This window comes from Falco punctatus (assembly GCF_963210335.1).
Source record: "Falco punctatus genome assembly, chromosome: 3".
Taxonomy (NCBI): domain Eukaryota; kingdom Metazoa; phylum Chordata; class Aves; order Falconiformes; family Falconidae; genus Falco; species Falco punctatus.
In genome coordinates this window covers 21570311-21591742 of record NC_137582.1, presented here as the reverse complement: position 1 = coordinate 21591742, position 21432 = coordinate 21570311, and the positions used below count along the sequence as shown (strand labels likewise).

At 38.4% G+C, this 21432-nt stretch overlaps 1 long non-coding RNA gene across 1 annotated transcript in view; it reads left to right on the top strand.

Moving 5' to 3' along the window:
- Positions 1 to 237: 237 nt before the first annotated feature.
- LOC308060338 overlaps positions 238 to 21432 on the top strand; it is an 82792-nt gene continuing 61597 nt past the window's right edge. The window contains exon 1 of the long non-coding RNA XR_013926679.1: positions 238 to 21412. This is a non-coding gene — a long non-coding RNA (uncharacterized lncRNA). The remainder of the gene's footprint in view (positions 21413 to 21432) is intronic.

Sequence of the window (21432 nt, the reverse complement as noted above, 5' to 3'; positions counted from 1 at the left end):
TCTCTCACATACTTCCAACAAAAGTTAGCACGTAGCATCTGAGCCTGTGATCCTTCTCAGAGCACAGCAGCTTTTCACAGGAAAGGCAAAGGGATCCTCCTAAATGATAAGGGATCAAATAGTCTGAGACTCACACTGTCTCTGTGAAGGTTGGCAGTGGCATTCCCGTATGCCACACCGTAAGTAATGCCTTGAAGACTGAGGAAGATGGTCACGGGTTCAGGCACATCAAGGACCTGATGCTGGGGCCGGATTGATGAGCTCAGTCATCCCAGAGTGCTGCTGAGGTGGTGCAGTAGGGCATTTCATTCTGGGTGCTGAATTCTTCCAAAAGTAAAATGTTTATCATGTGCAAGCATGGTTTAAAAAACAGTTTTCTGGTAGACTAAATAGTTCCAAGTGTAGACAGAGGAATGGCTCACTGCAGAGAAAAGAAAGATATCTGTACAAGTCTTCTTTTGATAATTATTTATGTATTAATTCCAAGACAACCGAGACAACTTGGGGGGGTGGGGGGTGGGGGCGGGGGGGGGGGGGGGGGCGGTGGGGATGACAAGAAAGCAAGGAGAGAAGAAGTCTCCCAGTAAGTAGTGCAGTTTCTGTATGACAGTCAAGGAGAGATATCTACTTATTGTGCAGGTTGATGAGGTGTCCAGCAGCCTCACTGTGTAAAGACACTCAGTGACATGCCTGGCAGGTAATCGATGGAGATTTGCTAAGGCTCACACTCAGCAGGTACTTAATGCCTCTGTAATCAAAACTCAAATGAAGCTAACCTCCAAATCTTGCTGCGTGTTTTCAGTATCTAACGAGATCCCTACATACACAAGAGATGTAAAGATATACCAGGGTACAAGCAGGCAAGAAGCTGATCTCCTTTTAATTCAAGTCAGTTGCAAAAATGCATGGGTATTTGAGAAATGCAGGACTGGGCCCAAAGAATGATTTTCTAAATTATACCAAGCGGAATATTCTGTGCAGCTGAATAGTCCAGAGACTTCATATGAAAATACATAGCCGGCAGACTTCTGTGGCATGAAATATATATGCGCCCATGTGTGCGTGTGTGCATGTGCGTTTGCATACACAGAGGGATGTTAAATTGTTTTATATCCTTGAATATTTAAGCAGGAAACATGAGTAACAGGCATTACAACTAAGAAACTAATCAGTTTAGATCTGTGCTTTTCAAACAAAACATTGTATTTCTTGAACAGCCATAAACTGATACAGTGTTTTGTCAAAAAACACTGAGTAAAATATTAAGAATTTTTTTCCCCAGTAATATCAGTATAATTTATGTCTCCATAACAAAAAAAGTTAGAAGCCTGTTCATCAAGCAGATTGTGTCTGGGTGAGATTTTATGCTAATAAGTTAGAATTCCAAGTTTGATTTACTTGATTGATAATATAAAAAGAGTAACAGTGAAAGAGAAATACATTTTTAATATACTGCTCTGCAGTCTCTGCAGTAAACCGGAAGATGAACTATGAAATTTATTTTTTAGATTTCATTAGGATTGTATTAAAATGTATGAAAGATTATTATCCGTATAGGTAAAATAAAAAAAGATCTGTCTATTGTGACAATTACAATTTTTTAAAAATCCTTTGGGGTTGGAGTTTGTTGGCAGGTTGGAAAAGCTGGCTCGACTTAGTGCCAAACTACAGTAGATGCAATAATTTATAGCATCTGAATGGTAAAACAGTATTCTGTTATTTAAATTAGCCTTTAATAGATGGCATGAATCATTTTCATAGTCATGCTTTTGCACATTGGACTGCACTGCTAGAAATACAATGTTCTTGGTGACATTGTTTAAGGGTCTAATCTCATATTGCTGCTTCAATAAGTTTCCAAGGGCTGTAGAAAATGAGATGGAGTACAGTGAGCAAACTAATGCAGAAAAAACTTAGAACAAATAAAGCATTGCTCAGCTGTTTAGATAACTCTTTTGGAAGAAGACAATTTAGAGCTACATTTCTGTCAGAGTAGCAGTATATCAAAAATTATTTTTAATGAAAAATAAAAGAACAAAATGACAAATTGTATCCAAATCCAAGTTTGTGAGTTCTTGCAAAACAGTAACTTTGAACCATGACTCTTTGTAATGTGATAAAGTATAATGTAAATTTAATGGCTTTCAAGACACAAGCTATTAAATACCATACAAATCTGGTAAATCTATTTGAAAAGTCAGTTGCTAGGCTCCTAGATCTTGCTACACTTTTAGAAACTACAAGTTTAATTTCCAGCACCCCCAGTTGGGATTCAGAACCACAGCAAAAACAATGACTTTCTTTAAGGTTTTACATACCAGTCAGGAGAGTCACTATTCCGGGAGATTGCCAATATATACAAAGACAAATACATGCAAGGAGAGAAAGCCACATGGAGGGAGGGATGAAGGGCTGTCTCATCACTGTTAACCTGCTGTACGTCAGTCTGCAGCTAGCCCAGCTGCCATCGCAGGGTTGTGAGACAGCTTTGCCTGAAGTTATTCCCCAGTCATTGGCTGGACTGAGACTGAATTAAAGGAGAGTAAAAAATATACTGGGTAGGAAAAATATTAAACCTTTTTTCACTGAGAAGCAATGAAAAGTGCCCAGTAGACAATAGCATCAGTCGACCAAGTGATCCATAAATATGTTTCTGTTCCACAAAAAAAAACACAAAACAAAACAAAAAAATCAACTGCACAATATTTTACCATGCTGAGCAAAATTCAGGCTGACTAAAGGCTACAATAAAGCAGCCACAGGATACCTGTCTCACCAGCTTTACTCCCACTGAATTACCTCCCAAATCTCATGTACTAAGTTCCCTCAGCATCAGCAACTAAATACTTGTCTGCCTATTCAGCTGAATTGTTTGTGAAATTGTAAGATTTTGGGCTTAAGATATTCACAGATGAAAATTCAGGAACTGCTATTAAAATGCATAAAAGAACCCATGACTGTTCCATGAAAAACCACAGAGGTTTCCCAAATCTGATGAAGGTACCTCCCTTCAGTTTCTTTCACAAAGATACCGAGTTTGAATGAGCAGTGTGGGGGCACCCACTCCCCTCCCATAGTGCCCACTCTTGCCTCCTTCAAAAGACAGCAGAATCAGTGGCAAACACAGCACTGGTATATTCCTGCAGTTGCTACTGTACATTGTGATCTTGCCTTTAGACTTCCTATATATTTCCTGGAATTTATGACACAGGATATCTGATCCTATCTCACCATGATTTTTTGGCCCTGGACCCCTTTTTTTTTTGCAAACACTGTATCTCCATAATCATGTTTCCAATCTGCAAAGAAAGATCTCCAAGAAAGGTTATATTTCTGTCCTGTGATATCATCAAACAGTAGGGTTGTAAAGCTACAATTTAAAGCTGGATGCTGGGTAAAAAGTCAGTTTGAATTACTCTGCTTGGCCAGTGACAACAAAGCCTTGGAGTGAAAATGTGGCTTCAGAACAAGACATTTAACTTTTTTCTGTTGATTCTGATCCACAGGCAGATTATTTGGGTGACTGTGCCTAGCTACCAGACACCACTGCTTCCAATTGACTACCATTCTTTATCCACACATGGATAAGAAAGTCCAAGAATACCAAGATTGATGTTGTATGTCTTTTTTTTTTTTTTTTTTAGCAAGCGTTTTATATAAGCAAGACTGTGTAAATCAAGATTGTGAAGCCACAAGAAAAAAAAAATCCCTGAGAGCACAGAAACAGCTGTTTTATTATAAATAAAACCAATGCCATTTTCACTCCAAAGCTCCTGTGCTTATTTCACTGTAGCTTCTGCCTAAGAACCCTCCCAACACTTCCCTAGTGACTTCTTCTCACTTAAAGAAACACTTTGTAACAAAAATCCAACCTGTAAACATTATTAACTCCTGCTGGCTGTAGTCGTCTAGGAAGAGCAATGATCACTAATGACCAGTTATCCTGCAAAGGTCCTCATTCAATTTCCCTGCTATACAGTGAAAGTGGGGTGTAAAATCATTTTGGAGAAGATTAAGAGGAACAGGAGTATCTCCTTACATGACATGAATATCCATGCTGGTACATTGTAATTTCTAAGTTTGTCTCTTAGAATAAGAAGGCATACACCTCCCTAAGAGCAAAGCAAAATTTAGCATATTTTCTAAATCTGCCATTACCAGTAAAGTAAATAGTTAAGGATAGAAGAAGTGACAACAGCGGGCCAATACTTTGTATTAAAGTCTTTGCATCTGAGTCCTAAATTTAGGATGTCAATTCAGTCTTAACTTCATCAGAGTCTGAGCTGCCTGGATTGGAGACAAGTTTTCAACATAATCTGATAATTTCCACATTTGTACATATCTTATCAATAGACTAATGTAATCCTTTGCACATACCCTTAGTTATCAGCTAATATATCACTAACAACATATATTAGTTATATACCTTTAGTATAAAGCAAATTTGGACATCACATTTCTGCTTAAATATTTCAAATTAATTACAATTATAAGTAAAAGCTAAGGCTCCAGTTTAGAGACATCTATACTCACACTCAGTTTTCCCTAAGTAATCCCACTGAAATCAACTCTTGAAGCATTTTCCAATTTGCTAAAAAATACTCTTTGGGACTTCAGCATGAAAAGAGAAAAAAGCTTAGAATGTAGCAGTCTATTGAGGATCTATCATGAAATTGGAACTATTACAATGCCAGCTGACCATGACTAGAATAAATATTTTCTTTAAGTTTTCCAAGTCCAAAAAAACCCGAAGCTGACAGTTTTTAAAGGTGTCTAACCAGATCTGAGGTGCAGAACTGCAAATTGTTGTGAATTGTTACAAATATCTGAAGAAAAAATTGCACAGAAAAGTGGGTAGTGAGATCAATTGATTTAACTGGGGAAAAACAAATAGCCTTTTGGACACAAAGATAATTTTTGTATACAGAGAGTTTACATTCATTATTTACAACTGCTGTTTGGCCATTAAAGAATCTTTATTCACTTAGAGGTAGCATCCAGAACTGTGGGGGGAAAAAAGGAGAATTTTGTATATAACTGTGTTGAAAAGGGAGAGTAAGATGACTTTTTACTTTACATAAAAACACTTCACATACGCAGGTAGGTGAGTTTTCTAAGACTCAAGAGCCCTTAACGAAAAGCCAGGACTAACTTTCAAAGGAAATATGCTTGCAAAAATTTAGTTAATATCTCTAAGAAAGAATTTTGCAATGGTTCTTTGTTCCCTAGCCTCCTTGTAAATTTGGGATACCTCAGCAGAGGTTATTTCAATGGTATTTACAACCATGTCAGAATCAAAAAAATACTGGAAGCTTCCCACTGAAGGAAGTCTGTACTAGGCAAAAAATATAGGAAAGCATTAAAGTATGTGCTGCAAAACCAAAATAACTCTGTGTCCTGTCCTTCTATCTAGAAACATTAATAACTCGGACAAGTGCCCAGCTGACTTTGAGATGAGGTGGCTCCCGGACTGTAGTGAAAACTAATTTGCCAAGCACTCAGTGGATTGAGGCAGAACTGACGTATTTCACTTTACTTTTAATTCCTAAAATTTACTTACTTGCTGCAAACAGCCTGGCAGAGGATGTATAATCTTGTCAGCACTAGGCAGAGTTTTGCTGGAACGCAGCGTGCCTGTTACTTGATGCCTTTCTGAGTGAAAGTCTATCTGTGCTGCTCCTCATGGAGAAGCTTCATGTCTCTGCATACTTAAAATCTCCTCTACCAGAGGATGTTTTTTCCCAAACCAGATATACATAAAATGATCAACAATACCATTCTGAAAAGACACTTTTTGAAACAGCCTTTCTTTTGGAGGACAGCATGGGTAACCACCTTCTGCCTGTGCTCTGCAAAGGTGTTTTACCTTGCAGGATCTTCAGCACCAGTTTCTGGAACACAAATTATTGTTTGAAGTGTAATAAACCACATTGTGTTATTCTGCCTCCTTCTTTCCCCTGCAGATTGGTACAGGAGCGTACTAAACTGCTGAAAAAGAAAGTGTTTCCATGAAAGTTCCAGTTGTTTTTTTGCCAGAGTAGCAGTAATACACATTTTGAGTCTGAAATAGAGGTTGTTACGAAGTCACCAGCCCATATGCAGGGGTTTTTTTGTCTGTGGGATGCAGTAGAGGTCCACTGGTGAGATTGATTCAAGACATCCTTTAGGTATAAGTGATTTTTCACCAAATATTTACACAAATGAGATGCACCAGGTCACTGTTTTATCCTCACAATCCTCTCAGAGCCCACCCCAGTCACATGGCCTATGAGATAATGGCCATCAGCCATGGTGATTGTATTTTTTTAAGACGGTTCAACAGTAATTTCATTCTTCATATCCCTTCTATGTACCAGTCTCACTGCTGCATCATGAAATAAAACCTCAGTCTGTTTCAGGTGGGGCTGCAGCAGCACTTGGGAGGATGATGCCCCCAATCCAGGCAGGATCTTTCACCAGTGCAAGGCAATAGATAACAACAGTTTCCAAGAGGAGGACGTTAAAATGGTGCCACATTTTATTGAAATAAAATATGAGAAACCATACTGCTATGTCAAAGAAATCACTTAGAATTTTTTTTTAAATAATTTAAAATATAACATTTATGCCCTTTTAAGAGAGATAGACAATCCTAATTTGAAAATCTTGATAAGTAAACTAAGTTCTTTCTCGCTATTCAATGTAATAAGTACACACCTAATGACAAGACCTTTTTGTCACATAAGGCAGTTTTTAATAAAATACTCACTTAATGACTCTGACGCAAAATGCTGCAACACAGTCTTGAGCTATACAACCAATTTAATGCAAGTGTGATTAAGCATTGGGCTCCCTTTTCTCGCTATGGCGTTCCAAACAGCTCAGAGCTAAACACAAAAGCAGAGAGTCTTTTTTTCTCCTCAGCACATAAATTATTACATTCCCAGGACATAAATAACATTTATAAACTCTTGCTAGCTATTGGGATTAGTAATAGGGTATCTCTCTGTCTGTCTGATGACTCTATAGTTTTGCCCAGTTCTCTTCCTCGCTTCCAGGCCACCAATATGAAGCCAATCATTACTGTTAATCTGTTTGAATTATTTCAGCTATGGCTGAAAGATCTGAATGGATCTTTGTCACAGTAAGCACAACCTAGTTTTTACCGAGGACTGTGCTGGTGGGGGTGGGACTGTGTTGTCCCTCTCAGAGGTGCCCTGTGCCTTCTGGCGTCTACTATAGCTGCTCAGTGAGAGGATAAGAAAAGTCCAGTATGCAGAAGCTGATGCTGATTTTACATGTGAGCTTTCAAAAATTTTTTTGTTTGATATACCACCAGTTGGATTGCCTTAGCTAGCTGAGCAGGCAAAGAAAAATTACTTACAAACTGTCTCAGTCTATGGTCAAACCCACCACCTAAAACAAGATACCAAAGAATCACAAACTAGCTCAGTCTTTTCTGGCAGTGTGGTATTTCTTTTCTTTCTCTCTACATTGAAAAGGACAGTTTGGCCTGAGTCACAACATAAATGTAGCACAGCAAGACAGACTTGACTGATGAGCATAAGAATAGAGAAGTGGTTCATTTAATCAAATGGTTTTATAAGCAACTAATGTAAATTAAAATGCTGAAAGGAAAAAATCAAAGTTACCCAGGCTGCTTGAACCTGCTTTAAAAGCATACCAACACCCATATCCACACCCTTTTTTTACTTCTTTAGTTCCTCCTAGAACTATAATATAGTTTTTTATAATTAAATCAAAACCACAAACCAGAACTTTTGAACAGGATTGTACTTTACATTAACAAAATGCTCCCTCATGAGTGAGTCAGTCTGTGATGCCCATTAATGGCTAACAGCTCCGTTAAAAAGGGTGAGCAAAAAAGCCCTAGAACGTTTTATTGTTTAACGTGAAAGCACACAAAACAATGGATGGGCATTTTTTTTCTATGAATCAAAATAATCATATTTAATTAATTAAATGCACACAGCATCTGATTCTGTAGCTGTTCTGTGCATGGAAGTCAACTGGGTTTAATAAGATGCAACACAATAGAGTCAATTAGTGCATTTGCCTCTAACTTAAAAAACGAAGACACTTGGTTTTCTTGCATGTGAGTGTACTCCTGAACAACTATCTATGGTCTCCAGTGACAGCTACTCCAGACAGGTGTGGGTTTTTTTCAGACACGACTATCATTTATGGATATCTTTGGGTTAAATGCTAGACCAGAAACAAAGCAGGAAATCACTCAAAAAGCCACTCAAATTGCAGAATTAGGGGGACACTTTTATTTTTGAAAAAAAAAATATCTAACTGCTCAAAAAGTAGATACCTCAAAACAGAAAACCTATTTCTGAAACATCTGTGTTTAGACTATGTCATGTTCCTTCCACATTTAGCCAGAAATTTTCAAGAAATTGGAGTGTCTATGCTGAATGAAAATATGATCGGAAGAGTACAGAGTACGAAACCAGTTGTATGTCTGAGAAAAAAAATTAGTTTACGGTCTTATTTATTTATCTAGTCAATGTGATTGCTTCCCTACTGAAAAGAAATCAGAGAATTATAATACCAATATCTTGACCATACAGTATACTGACTGGGAAGTCTGTTATTTGTCTGTTAGTCTATTGGGTATACCTGCCTATAGTACAAGGGCAGGGATTGATTTTCAGTGTCATGTTCAAAAAGAAAATAATCAGGTCATCCAAAGACAAGAATACATTGGCAACACTCTCTCCTCCCAGCCCAAATAAATCTAAGCTTTGGCTCTTAGTTTACCTTGAATGAGAGGGTGATTTAACTTAAGAGAAGGAGTAGGTAGGTAACCAGTCAAAAAATTTTAGAGTGTCTGTTGCCATTTGCAATTACTGCATAGCAACCAAATATTTACAGGAGAAGGAAATGCACTCTGCAGCTAAGGTTTTGCAAATGACCACTCCTAGAGAGAATCTAACGTCTCTTCCTTTAATAGTAAAATAGTGACTAAAAAGGCAAAAAGACAATCCATCGTGGCAGCATTTTAGGCTTTGAGAAAACTCATCTGAGCAGGAAAGATCAGAGCAGATTATAAGGCTTCACTCCTCCAAGTCATTTGCATAAGAAAGGAAATTTATATCGTACCCCAGATGTGCTAAAAGGAAGACAGATCATGGCACAAGGTGTTAGAGGTGACTCGAGTGCTGAGTTGTCTTTCAGGAACAAAGTAGTCATTAATTTTTGATTGTACATGAGTGTGTGTGCATGTACAAGTTACAATCAGGAAAGTAACCAGCACAGCTTATTTTCCATCCACATCCAGCAAACAGAGGCACATCAAATGTCACCATAACAAAACCCAGTAAACTGATCTCACAGCAGTGAGTAGAAGGCTGTTGGTCCACTTTGCTTTGCAAGCACTGCATTAGTTTGTCTCATGTCAGTTTTGCATTTCCCCTTAGAGATGAAGAGATTAGTAAAGAAAGCATCAGCGTAGTGTGAGTTGGCTTTGTGCTGAGTTTGGGCCAGGCAACCTCCAAAGGGCTTTCATAAACTAGATAATTCTTTGGTTCTCTCACCTAAAAATTCAGTCATTATTGGGAAGTAGTGTATGATGTCAATCATTTTCAAAGGAATGATAATAATACACACATATATATATATGTATATATGTATGGTATTCTATTCAGTCATCTGTTCATGAGGTGTGTTACACATTTCCAAGTATCTACCACAACATACCTAATTGGAAATTGTTTTCCTTCCATAAAATCTGTATTTACAGTATGTCTCTGCTTTGGAAACCCAGATGCTTTGATATACTTTATTTTTACAAATGCTAAATGGCCACAATTGTGATTGAACTTTTGAAGGCTGATGAAGGGTGCCATAACCCATTTGCAGGTTAACCTTCCTTTGTCTACAACATGTCTTTTTAGGTCTAGGGATTTTGATCATAAGATGCTCCAGGGCCGAAAGAAACATCAGCCTTCTATAGCTTAGAAAATTTCATTTGTATTGGGAAAAAAATGAAAACTGAGAACTGAAATCCTTTAATGACAAAATTCTCAATTTGCACACAGACACCAGTTCTGGTCTGAGATGCTATTTTGGATTGACATCACTAAAGGACCAGATGTCATAATTAAAGAAGAAATAGGAGATAATTCTCTGTCTGATGAACACTTTTAAAATGACAAGAGTTTGGTAAACATAGATGTTTGTAAAATCTAAGGGAAAGATATGAGTGAGCAGAGGACAGCTGAAGTGAGCAAAGATACAGGATGGATATTTTTAACATAGAGTTTTGAAAGCTATCAAAGGGATTATAAGTTTTTATCTATGATAAACATATCACATTTCCTCCTTCTTTGCTCCTTTGACCAAATTTCCATCCCTGCAGACATTCATAAAGTGTGTGGATCATTTCCTGAAGACTTGGTGTTGGATCTGGTTTGATCATGAGTTTGAACTAGACAGTTCCTTTCATCTTCTGTGGTCCCATGATTTTAATGGAGTACTTCTGCTTTGCTGCGAGAGCTTTTTACTTATCTTTATACACTTTGTGGTCACCTCACTCACCTGCTAACTGTTTTTTTCTCAACAGCACTGTTAGCTTGAGTGTGGCCCAGGACCAGTATCTACCACTATGCTAAATTTTATTGGGCTCAATAAACCTGATGGCCTTGGCTCAGATTTCATTGATAGTCTTTATTTTATTACACTATGCATTGCTGATAGCACACAATGCCACTTAGAGCATATAGGAAAGGCACCAAGTTCATGTGGGTAGTTCAAAATTATAGTGGAGCAGCAGCTACTAAACATTTTTCTTAGTAAGTGCCCAGCATGCATATGTTAAAACCTTGGGTTAGGCAATGGTATGCTGCTTGAGTTTGCACTCAGTTATCTAGAAATTGAAGTGATATGTCAACATCATTAAATGGGCACTTCTGGGACGTTGTGAGAGAAAATGTGTTAGCCTGAGATGGGAGCATAAATATTATGTTCTGATAAAATAACTAAATTTCTTCCCATTTGTAGAGCATAGACATTTAACCTGGCCATTGAGTAATTTATTTTTTTCCTGCTTGCATATTTTATTCACCAGAAACTCACTCAAATTGAAAAATTTGTAAGTCTCCTGAATTTTCTATAATTTATTTCAAAAAATCTGGTTTTCAGAACTGTATATGTTTTGTTCGGCTATGTCCAAAATCAACCCTTTTATTTCTCATTTTTTACATTTCATCAAGAACTTAAACTACTGGTGTTTTTTTTTTTTAACTAAGGAGAACAAAACAAGGGATTGCAAATGACAAATTTTGATCGAATGGAAACAAAATATTTTTCGTTTCAGTAAAAAACTAAAAAAGAAATAATTTCAGGTTTATGTAAGACTTTTTTTTTCCTAGTTCAACAGTGAACTGCAAAAGCTATTACTCACACAGGTCTATTTACCCTGTTCTGATTTCATGGGCACTTTATCTCTGCGGTGACTTCATATTGTTCTAATAAGTGAGGAAGCCAAAAATCAGTAGTATGGGGGAGATCTGCAGATTAGCTGCCCTGTTTGAGTGCTCATCAGTACACATAGAAAAATGAGATTATTTTGAATAGGGGCTATTATCCAGCTTGTTTATGTCTGCTTTGAATGCTCCTAGAGAAAGCACATTTTTGGCACACACAAGTACCAAAGTGCTACTAGTTCATGACCCTATTCATTCATTATTGAAAAGCATCACCCCAAACACCTGGAAAAAAATAACTTAGCCTCGTGTCCTGAAGTTAATCTAACTATTAAGGTATCAAAGAATTTGGCACTGAGTTAATAAATCATTCTAGTAAGCATTGTTATGAAGTAGGGTGCAGAAAGAAGCAAATAACCCCATGGAAATCAATCTGTCAAGGGCTGAAATGAATTACTGTAAAATGGAATAAGTTTTAACCGCTTCTCAGCTGTTTGACTGCTGAGCCATAAAAATACAGACCTTTCTGGCACTGCAAACCAGATAGTGTCAATATGTCTAACTTCAGGGCAGATTATTTATAACAGAGCAAAAGCAGCATTAAAAGATATGCTTATGGGCTGGATAAGCAAATTGAAAAACTGATGAAGCTCCTCGATACCATTGTAAGAAAGGTGTGTTAGAAATATTTAAGATAAAAGATAGTTCTACCTGGATTAGAATTAGTTGGCATTGCTGGAGCAAGGCATGAAATACTTTCATCATAGCTTTTCTGATGCAAGGCATAACATCAGCAACCTCTGAATATGAATGTGGAAAGCTGAGAAGGTTAATCATCAAATTACGCATAGGGGAGATTCAAACCACATGCTCTGCACGTGTTTGAAATGGATGACGCTCCTATTTTCCCATCCAGGGTGAGAATAAGCCTTGTTCAAGGATAGACTTAATATTAATACTTGAAAGAGCTATCATCAAGGGTCATTGACCTCCTGTCTGCTCTGACTGCAAAGGTATTCTCCTGTTGAATTATGCATAGCTATATTTATGTCCTAATTTAAATATCATTTAATATTTAACTTGTTGTACATTTGCATAGTTAACTGCATGGTCACATGCTGTTTACCAGGCCTGAAGATTTCAGGGCCACAGAACTCAGCCTGGATTGACTTCCCTGTGAACATCCTCTTCAATTTGCAGGAGCTTACTTTTCTAAACCCAAAAAAAAAAGGTTAAATCATCTTCATACTTTCAAAAAAAAAGAAAAAAGAAAGAAAAAAAAAGACTGATGTTCTATCTGCCAAGGACCCAAAGGCACTCCTTTCCCTTGGAAGCGCAAATTAAAGAAATGAATTTAGTTTTCTTAGGTTATTTAAAACTTCAATCATCTGGATGTTTATTAGATGCAGGAAAGACATTGTGAAGATTTATTTTTTATGCCTAGAATTTTGTTAGGCAAGATTTTAAAACAGCTACCTGAGTAGGAAAAAAAAAGAAAGTCACAAAATATTAACAGTCTAGAGTGTATCTTGTTCTAGTAGAAGTCTGCGGAGAAGGAAGAAAAGTTTGGAGTCCTCACCTTCCTAGTACATCCTTCCTATAGATGAGACATAGAAGCAAATGTTCCCTCTGGAAAATAAAATATCTATATCTACACTGTACAGTGGAGACCTGGTTTAAGGCAAGCTGAGCACCATGACACATAGGCTGCCAGCCCATAGCATGCTGTCCAGCTGTAGCTGAGGCTCAGATATCAGCCCTGGCCAGGAACAGTGAACCTCAGGAAATCATGACCTGTAGCATGACTGGCCCTGCCCGTGACCACTGCTTTCAGCCCAAGCAAACAGCTGTGTTGTGTTGAGGGAGCTCCAGAAGAGGGCTGTGGCTACTTTGTGCAACGTGGATAATGGGCAAGTCCTGTCATGAGAGCAGATCTGCTCTCTCCTGGCTTCCCAAGTTACCCCAGAGGAGTGAAAAAGAGCCAGACCATTAATCCACTTACCCTTGCACCAGCCTGCAGAACTGGCTGGATGCACCAGAGGGATGGTGCAGCCTACGTGTGCAAACCTGTGTGCTGGAGATCTGCATGAGGGATTGTGCCTCAGGAGTCTCAGCACCTCCTTAGCTCCTCTGGAGCTTGTCTGGCTCCACACTGCTCCTCAAAGTCCTTGGGCTCATCTGCCCACAGCAGTTGCACAAGCCCCCGCCAAAACTTTTAGGATTCTTCAGGCCGAGATTGACGACCTCCAACCTGCATCTTCCCTCTAGCCAGGAACCAAGGAAGCCCAGAGTGGGGGTGAGATGTGGGATACCATACAAGTTGATGTGTTTAGACTAAACCTCAGCATTCCTAATGCAAAACTCTTGGCCAGGTTGAAGCTAGCTGAATACAGGAAAACAGTTCGATGCATCCTTAATACCATCAGCTTTAAAGCTGCGACAGAGGTAAAACAGGGAGTTGTTATCATGGCTATGAATAGCACAAATTAAGTGTGTGTTTTCAAAAAGATCTGCACACTAGTACCCAACAAATTACTGACAGAAGCAAATAAATAATTCATCTAGCTGAAAAATCTTTCCAAAAAGCACTATTTCTTGACTGTAACAAGTAAATGCTCTGTTTACGTTACAAGACAAGCAATACAGCAGTGTATACCCTTCCCCTAATGGACCTTCTTACTTTCAAAATTAATTACTCCAGCAGGACTGTGAAATTTAAAATACAAAACGTTTTGCCTTTTTTTGTCACAGCTGAAAAAAAATATTACATTTGTAGGGGGCTTTTAATTAAAAAAATGAAACTCATCTCATTTATCTTTGTACTTTTATTAGCTACTATCCAAGTAGAAGGAGGTTTGTTATGTCACTTCTGAAAACAAAACGGATTATCAAATTACAGCTGTCTAACAACTTGCCTGCAATACTTTGCAAACACAGTTTTCTGAAGTGGGCGCTGATATTTTTCATCTCACCAATTTGTGGATCCTAAGGTCAGGGAAGATTCTGGGGGTGCTGTGTTTGCTTTTTGTTATTGTTGTTGGGATTTCTTTAAGAGCTGCTCAAGTTCAGGTATGACTCCATGGAGGTGTACATGCAATCCAAGAGGGCAGGCTGTGGAGGTAAACAAGCTATATCTAAACAAGCTGGACTGTATAGCACCTTAAAGGGCTATGCAGGCTTATGCTCCCAAAGCAGTCTCTGAGCAGGCTGGTAGTCAGATCCACCTTTTGTTCAAAATCCCCAGCTGGGACATTAACCTGAGCAGGAACTAACCTCGACATACTCTACACAGAGTTCAGTATATTAGCTTTAACACACCTGAATTGAGCAAATGAGGACACCTAGGACTTTTCTTACTATTGTTGTTGTTTCTTTAAGACCAGGACTGGAAAAGGGACTTTCAGAAAAAGCTGAGTGAACCTACCGTAAGAAATGCCATTATGGCAGTAGGAAGAAAATGGTGAGACAAGCTGGTCAGGAAAGCCAGGGATAAGATGGTGAGGGAATCCTGTGGTCAGTTGAGTCAATAGCTGTATCAATAATAGTCAAATAGGGTAGATTCCAGCCTTAGGGTAAGTCTTGTAGCAATGTCAGACATTGAATGACAGATCACTGTTATTTTCAGTATACATTTAAACATATAAAGTGTTACTAAAATGGTGGCTTGGAAACTTCTGAAGTGGCAAGCAAATACAATTTGGCTATCATTTAGTAGGAGGAAATGTTCTATTTGCTCAGGAGTAAGTAAAGATAAACTCATGGGAAATTATAATAGTGAAGGGGGAGAGAAACATGCTTTCTTTTTCTAGCTTACAGATTGGCCATTTCAGCACTATCATGTATTGAGTCCCCTAAATATGAAATACTGAACAATATAAAATATGTGTAGGCATTTAATGATATATATATATATAAAATATATAAAAAAATTAGAATAGGGAAACCCTATAAGAATGCAGAATTTGGTATGTAAGCTGCTTACCTGGTTGTCTACGCCAGGCTTTTCACTAAGGCACAAAACCAGTATGATTTCTTTTCATAAAAGTCCCCATTTCTGACCAGAACATCCCTGGTTCCTGCTTGTATTTAGGTTCAGCCCTGTGCTTGTGCCTGATGTCTATCTGGATCATCTCAGCCAGGTAAGAGACCCTCTGTAAATTAGTTCAGCTCATTAACCTGATTGAAACCAAAACTTTTAGAAAACTAACCCAGCTAAAGAAATTCATTACATATATATATATATATATATATATATATATATATATATGAATGGTTCACCAGTGTGACTGGTGAACAGAACTAGTTCTGCAAAGGTGTGAAGATTTTTAGGACCAAAGTAAAGTAAATGACTGTAGGCCAGAGGAGGAAAGACAGTTCATTGGAAGAGGAGGAAAAAGCAAGTGGGATCCCTCCTTTTCAGCAGTGGGTTGTTATTCTTGTTCACCCTCATTACAAATTATTATCCTGAATTCATAAAGAGTGCTAAGGTTTTTGCAGGCTTATGGCCTAAGACCCACTTTTACTGTGTTAAAATAACCCAAATCAATCAAAACACCAATTTAATAAAAAGAAGAGAAGCTAAAAGGGCTGTGCAGGCAGACATATTGCATACTATTATTAAGTTAATGGAATTTAAATAATTAATGTCGGGATGTACAGAACATCATTTATCAATGACAAGCTGTGACTTCTTTGGAAAAAGGTTTAAGCATCTTCAAAAAACAGGTCAATGGAAATATCTCTCTGTCCCCCCTCCCACACTCTCCTAAAATGACAGTTTGCCAACAGAGGTAAAGTAATCTCTATTAATTGATCTGCATTACCTCCAGTACATTATGAGGTTATATGACTTCGCTGAAACCACAGCAGTCTGTAGTAGCTGACGGCAAAAACCTAAGAGCTGTGCCTAGTTCACTATGGGGAGTAGGATGGACTGGTGCAGGTTCTGCCCTGTACCTGCTGCATTCACCCCCAGGAGCCTCAGCAGTCAGTTAGAGGAGCTACTAGAAAAGCAAAAACATTGTCTTTTACTGTTATGGTTATCCACAAACCTGCAGGCTTCAGTTGTGTTCAAGCTGTAAATGCAGATATTATTTGAAGTTTCACATCTCATTTCTGCTCCTGACCGAGCTGGTCAGGGTGCAGGTCCAACTGCAGCTCTGCAGTGAAGCACTGGAGAAGCACATTCCTCTGGAATGTAACCATGCAGGGAAAAATGGGCTGTCTTCCAATTAATGATGCAATAAGAACCAGGGATATGCCTGTCAATACTCAATACTCCTGGTGACCATTTGCTTTTTCCTACCTGTTGCTATTCAGGTGCAGCAGCTGAATGGCGGAGGTGGGTTGGCAAGAGAGAGATATGACAAACAGTGGTTAGTAGAAGTCATTGCATCCGTGCCTTTGGATGGGGGGACCGCTGTGTCAGTTCCTGTCTGTGGAGCAATGGACTTGCGCTGATCCTTCACCACAGGTTGTCAGCAGTAGGTGAAGAACAGAAAACACAATGAACCAGAACACCTCCTTGGACTGCCAAAATAATATGTAACACCACAGAAGATGAATCAGCCAACTCTAACTTTTCCCTCGGTGGATGTGCTGCCAAACACCTGGCCAAAAAATAAAGATGTTTGTTTATGGAAAGAAATTTCAAATCAGACCAAATCTCCCTCAAATTACTTGATTTCTTCATAATCTGGTTTTAAAGATAACTATCAAAGCACTAAAACATCTTCATGATCCTTAGAACCTTAGTTTCTTTTCTTCTCTTGGCTTTTTTCCTTCTTTTATGTGCTTACCTATCATCACAAAAAACTAATGACTCATTCTGGTTGGTTAGATCTCAGAGTCCCTGGCTCGTGGACTTTCCCCCAGTTGCACAAAGGCAAACCTCAACTTTGGTAACATGTCTCCAAACACTTGCTTAATTTCACCCCATTGATTTGGCCCCCAGAGCTAAAAGACTCCATTGAGACCATACAATAAAATAAGTCTGCCCACAGCAACACCACTGTAAGCTCTGAAAACGTTGATGTCATAGTGCCTCCAAATTTTGGCATAGGTGAACCTCTGTGGGTAGGCGAGAACTTTTAAAACTTCATTTTATGTTGTTGAAAGACAGAATGCAACTACAGAAGCCAGAGAAGCTCCCATGTATTGGTCTATGCAGCCTCTACACTGCAAACACAACAGTAGCTATAAGGACAATTGTGGCTGTGAAGTGGCATTGATAAGGTTTAGATGACAGCATATTCTAAGCAGGGGTCTAAATTCTCCTGAGGTGCAAGCAGTTTTGGTATTGCATATAAGGAATGCATTTAATGAAAAGCATTATTTCTTTTGATCCTTTCAGGCTCACTTTTGACTCAGCAAGTGGAAACCAACATGCATCCATCTGTGCTGACTGTTTTGTTTTTTTCTGATTCTACTTCAAAATTCCCAGTTTGTGCTCCTCCACCCTGTCTTTTTTTTTCTCCACATTTCCTGACATTCGAACTTCAAGTCACACCCAAACCAAAAATAATCGTATTTTGAATGAGAACAAGCCACATGATCTCATTCTGAACGTGACCAAATGAGTCCAGCAGTTCCACTGCCGCGGGTGCTTACAAGCAGTCCCCATTTCCCCATTGCTCAGCTGAATGGCTGAACGGCAGTGAACTCACACGCTCAAAGGAGGCTATTTTTCAATGTCTAAATCTTTGGCAAACATCTCAATGTGCTTCTCAAAATATTTCTGGAGTTACAGAAGATCTCCAGACTGTTGGATCATTTTTATGTATTTGGAAACATCTGCATTTAAGAAGCTCTCGTCACCTCCATCAGTATCTGTTCTACAAGCCACTGGTTAATACGTAATCAAAGCCTGGAAAGTTTGTTATACCTTATTCCAAGCAAGGCCACTACAGAATCTGTAGTACATCAGGCATTAATATTAGAACAGATTACTTGGCAAACTAAATTTCAACAGTGCCAAATAAATTTTAATAAGACATAACATAATATCCTAACTAGGTTTTATCATTTAGATGCTTTTATAATCAATGGCTATACTTACTGTGGAAACTTAACAGTATTTCAACTCAGAAAGAGTTAAGGAGGAGGTATGAGCCATAATCTTGTTTTCTTGTGTTCATGCTGTAAAATATATTTCATTACTGCTTACTAATAAAATGATGCAATGTCCAGTCTGGGTTTTTTTGATGCATTTCAGATTGCGTGGCGAAGACTTCACTGTCTGTCAAGAAACCTTTTTACATACAGTTTAAGGTACACCTCCCTCCATAAAAGCTTACCATAAAATATATTCAGTTTAAAGACAGATTTTTAATGAGGCTTAAGCTGAAAAGAATGACAAATTTCACAATATTAATTGCCCTCAAAACATTTTGTATTCTTTTGAGTCAGAGATTCTTGCCAGTTTCGGAAGTGAAGTAAGCCCAAAATTATGAAGATAGTTCAGATTTTAGCAATTGGTGTCTGATCACCCACTTGTTTTTCAGAAAGCTTTTTTTATATGCCAGAAAAAATATGTGTATTTTACTTGAATTTTAAAAGGCATGTGTCAGGTACGCTACCCTGTCTGCATGCTCATTGCCAAAGAAGTCAATTGTCATCTGAAAAACTTTCCTGAAGGGAAGAGGACAGACTTGTACCTGTGCCAGAACCATCTTTCTTTGAAGTGAAAGCAGCTCCAATACTCCACTGGTGAATATTTAGAAAGGCAAATTCTCACCTACGGGTATTTGTCACCCTTCGTTCAGTCTGAATTTTCTGCCGAAGCCAAAAATTATTAGCATCCTCATTTCATAATACAGAGGTTGAACAATCTGTCTTTAAGATTTAACTTGTTTTTACTGTATTTGACAAAGATGGGTCTATATTTTTATCCAAATGTATTTTTAGTCTGCCTGTCCCTAAATCAGAGATATTTTTTTTTAAATGCCATTGTCTTTCTACTATATTTTGAGCCTTTTTCAGTTTCATGTCCTGTATTTATGCAATACCTCTTTTTAGTGCAGGCCTGGAGTTACATTTTTCTTTACATTCCTTTTGTTCTGACAGCATCTGAAGGAACAATAAAGCAGCAGAAGAAATGAAGGATAGTGTTATTCAAGTGGGATCCTTTTAGTACTTATCTCTATAAAGGCTGATTTAGATCTAGCAAAACACTTCAGGGATTGTGTTCTGATCTCAAACCACTGCTAACTCTGCCTCATAATTTTTAATGGAATGCCTCCTGCTTTACACACATGTAAATGAAAATGCAGTCAGATCCAATTTAGTTCCTCTTATATTGAAAACACTGCCTGGATTGAGTAGGAACCACAGGTCATCGCAGTTTACTATCAGCAATTAGGATGTGTGCTGAGCTTTTCTTTTATGATCAGATTAATTTGTAAGTGTGTTGTATTCTCATTACTCAGTATTTGATAAATAACCTTTCATATCTTCATAACATTAATTTTGTACATTCATCTAGTGTATTTAATCAATCATATTAGAACTGTATTTGAAACAAATGTTTTTTACTTTCAAATTGGTCCCTGATTCTGCTTGAGTATTAAAAGGACGGGTATACTGCAGAGCTCTAGTGTCTCCTTATGGAGCTGACACTGGCTGAAGGAGTAGCACGACCAAAAGGCTATGGTATCTGTATCTACCCAACACCAAATGCCCACAATTTTAGTTCTTTCTTCACAGATGTTTGGCCTATGAGACATTGCACGTCTGTGGGTATCTCAGTGTGATTTTGAAAACCCTGCACAGACCTAGAATTGCACAAGTCCTGAGCAGCTATGCACAAAAATCCAACAGGGTTCAACACAGTGTTTCACCTGCAAGGTCTGCAGTCAAGATATTCTCAAAGAATGCATACTCTAGACTTGACAGAAAATAATGTCTGGGGTTTAGTGTTCAAGTTATAGAGTAGGTTAGTGGCAATGAACCTTCTCAAGTTGTGAAAGATGTGAGTTCAATGACCTCACTTGCCTAGGAAACTTCCAACTGTTTCCGACCTTCTTAGTGAATATCTAAGTAACCAAGATATAAAATACTCTGAGGTAATACATTTTCAGCCTACTTCTTTTCAAAGTCTTTAAATTTACATGCGATAATTAAATATTCACTGGGCCAGACCAAAGGAGTATGTGATTATGGCTTTATTAGACTAGTATGTGCTTGGGGAAGCTCACCTGACAAGGCAGAGATCTGTATTTCAGTACTTGTTTCAACTTACATTCAAGTATTCCAAATTAAGATTTAACTGAATCCAAGCCATTGGATCAGTGGCTAATACTCAGATAAAACTCATGTGTCTTAACCGATAGACTGTAGATTGGTACTTACACTCTTGGTCAATAAGTATTTGTTCATTACAGTTTCAGGAAGAGGAATCGAGAGCATCCATTTGACATGCGCTCTCTTGTCTCCTGGTTTTAGCTATTGTATAGAACATGAAGGTGGCAGGTTGATACAAAAGAAGGAATCTAATCTTGATCTTCTACACCTCAGGTTGATGCTCTGATGTCCAAGTCATTACATGAAAAGAAAGAATCAAGAATTAGAAAGCAAATATTTCAGCATTCTTTTTTTGGTGGAAGAGCTGGAGGAGTGACTTCACTACATGATGGGTTCTCAGGTTGTCATTTCCCATTGAAGATAGACCCATCCAGATCACAGCAAGGGCCTCCATCTGGCAAGGGTCTCAACACAGCTGGCAGAGCTACACTGGCTCTCGGCCACTGCTAATTTAGTGCAGACAAGGCACAGTGCTAATGTACCCACCTTGTCTGCTTGCTCAGGTGATGCTGCTGAGCTCTCAGTTGCACGTGTTTGTACAGGGAGCCCCACTCTTCTTGCTTCAAGGGCCCACACAGGTGGCATGAGCTCAGAGGTTTTTGGCACCCACTGGCCAGATTTACTTTTGGGTGTCTGTTTGTCCCAAAGCAGTTTTGTATTGTTTTGGTTTGGTTTGGGGTGTTTGGTTTTTTTTTTGGGG